This window comes from Mandrillus leucophaeus, unplaced genomic scaffold (genome assembly GCF_000951045.1).
Source record: "Mandrillus leucophaeus isolate KB7577 unplaced genomic scaffold, Mleu.le_1.0 Scaffold38, whole genome shotgun sequence".
NCBI classification, from domain to species: Eukaryota; Metazoa; Chordata; class Mammalia; order Primates; family Cercopithecidae; genus Mandrillus; species Mandrillus leucophaeus.
Genome location: NW_012104031.1, coordinates 6,012,921 through 6,015,839, shown reverse-complemented (window position 1 = coordinate 6,015,839; position 2,919 = coordinate 6,012,921).

Below are 2,919 nucleotides of genomic sequence, written 5' to 3'. Positions count from 1 at the left end.
AAAAAAAAAAAAAAAAAAGTATCCCATATACGGGAAAATGATCATTCAATTTAGAAACAAAGCAAGATACATCAAAGACAAACTCAAATACATAAAAATTTTAAACATATGTATAATTCAAAATAATTAAAATGTAAGGTAACTGGAAATATATATTAAACATGACAGAAAATATAAAGACCTTTTTCAATTTTAAAAGGAAACTAGGCTCATAAATAGAATTTTTAAAAATGGACTATGAAAATGGGCAAAGGTATTTCACACAAAAAAGAATTAAGGGCCTGGTGCGGTGGCTCACGCTTGTAATCTCAGCACTTTGGGATGCTGAAGCGGGTGGATCACCTGAGGTCAGGAATTCAAGACCAGCCTGGCCAACATGGCGAAAACCCATCTTCACTAAAAATACAAAAATTAGCTGGGTGTGGTGGCACCTGCCTGTAATTCAAGCTACTTGGGAGACTGAGGCAGGAGAATCGCTTGAACCCCGGAGGCAGAGGTTGCAGTAAGCCGAGATCACACCATTGCACTCCAGCCTGGGCAACACAGCAAGACTATCTCAAAAAAAAAAAGAAAGAAAAAAGAATTCACATACATACAAAAATAATTTATATAAAAATGAAATGCAAACACCTGACCATTAAGTGTAACTTTAAAAAAGAATTAGCTACAAGCTTTTAAAAATTATAATTTTGGTGCTGGTGATTTACACCAAAATTTAAAAGTATTCATTTCTTTTCTTTTCTCTCTTTTTTTTTTTTTAAAAAAAACATAGAATCTCACTCTGTCACTTAGGCTGGAGTGCAGTGTCGTGATCTCAGGCCACTGCAGCCTCAACAGCCTGGCCTCAAGTGATCTTCCCGCCTCAGCCTCAGCCTCAGCCTCCCAAGTAGCTGGGATTACAGGCACGCACCACCGCGGCTAATTTTTTTTTTAATTTTTTGTAGAGAAAGGGTTTTTGCCATGTTGCTCAGGCTGGTCTAGAACTCCTGGGCTCAAAGGATCCACCCGCTTCAGCCTTCCAAAGACCTGAGATTACAGGCGTGAGCCACCGTACCCGGTCTAAAGTATACATTTCTAGTGACATAAATTGGTATGCTTCTTCGAGGACAGGGACCATGTCTGTTTGTAATGTATCCCTAGTGCTTAGTATAAGTCCTGATATATAGTAGATGCTCGATAAATATTCGCTGAGTAAATAACACCCCTTTAAGGAAGCAATGTGTTAATATATTGGGAGAATCATAAAGATATTCATACCCTTTGACCTAGTAAATGTATTACAGAAATGAATTCTAAGAAAATTTTTTAGGCCAGGTGTGGTTGCTCACGACTGTAATCTCAGAACTTTGGGAGGCCAAGGTGGGCGGACCACAAGGTCAGGAGATTGAGACCATCCTGGCTAACACGGTGAAACCCCATCTCTACTAAAAATACAAAAATCAGCCGGGTGTGGTGGCAGGCGCCTGTAGTCCCAGCTACTCGGGAGGCTGAGGTAGGAGAATGGCATGAACCCAGGAGGCAGAGCTTGCAGTGAGCTGAGATTGCGCCACTGCACTCTAGCCTGGGCGACAGAACGAGACTCTGTCTCAAAAAAAAAAAAAAGAAAAGAAAATATTTTAGTAGAAACCAAAAAGTATGTAGGAATATTGTCTATCTATATTGGCTCCAAACTGGCAAAAAAAAAATTGAACTACACAACCATGAAAGAATGGTTTAAATGCATAAAAATGAGGAAAACCTAATAAATTGTTACAACTATGAAGTGTCCATTACAATTAGAATTATGAATTAAATATAAATAGGACCAGACAATGCCTGGCCTATAGACTAAATCATAATCTGCCCCACCAGACTGTGAACCCAGGATGAAGCAGGACCTTGTCTGTCTCACCCTTGCCTTCCAGTGCCTGGCATCTGTCTCTTATACACATCTTTGCCGCCATACAGTGTAACTCCGTTTCAGTAAAAGTTCCCGTTTTTTGTTTTTTGGTTTTTTTTTTTTAGACGGAGTCTCGCTGTGTTGCCCAGGCTGGAGTGCAGTGGCCCCTGCAACCTCCACCTCCTGGGTTCAAGCAATTCTCCTGCCTCAGCCTCCCAAGTAGCTGGGATTACAGGCACGTGCCACCACGCCCGGCTAATTTTTGTATTTTTAGTAGAGACGGGGTTTCACCATATTGGTCAGGCTGGTCTCGAATTCCTGACCTTGTAATCTGCCAGGGTGAGCCACTGCGCCGCCCAGGCCCCCGTAAGATTTTGAAATCTGAAAAGAAACTACAAATGCATTCTGAAAAATAACCAGATAAATGAGAAAGACTAGATAAATAGATATTGTAAAGCAACAATGTTTTTCAAACAGGCAAAAAGTACAGAGATATTGGAGAAGTATTCACTGAGATAGAGACCATAAGTAGCTCCAATTATATAGACAAACCAAGCAGATGATAAAGTAGTTATTCTAAAACTTACTCTAAAAATCATTCTAAAATCCAATTAAAATTAAGGTATAAGGAAACTATCAGAAAATAGAATACAATATTTATCAGGGCCAGGTGCGGTGGCTCACGCCTGTAATCTTAGCACTTTGGGAGGCCAAGGTGGCCAGATCACTTGCAGTCAGGAGTTTAAAACCAGCCTGGCCAACATGGTGAAATCCCGTGTCTCCTAAAAATACAAAAATTAGCCAGGAAGTGGCGGGCACCTGTAATCCCGGTTACTCGGGAGGCTGAGGCACGAGAATTGCGTGAACTGGGGGGTGGAGGTTGCAGTGAGCCAAGATCGCACCATTGCATTCCAGCCTGGGGGACAAGAGCGAAACTCCGTCTCAAAAAAAAAAAAAAAAAAAGTATCCCATATACGGGAAAATGATCATTCAATTTAGAAACAAAGCAAGATACATCAAAGACAAACTCAAATACATAA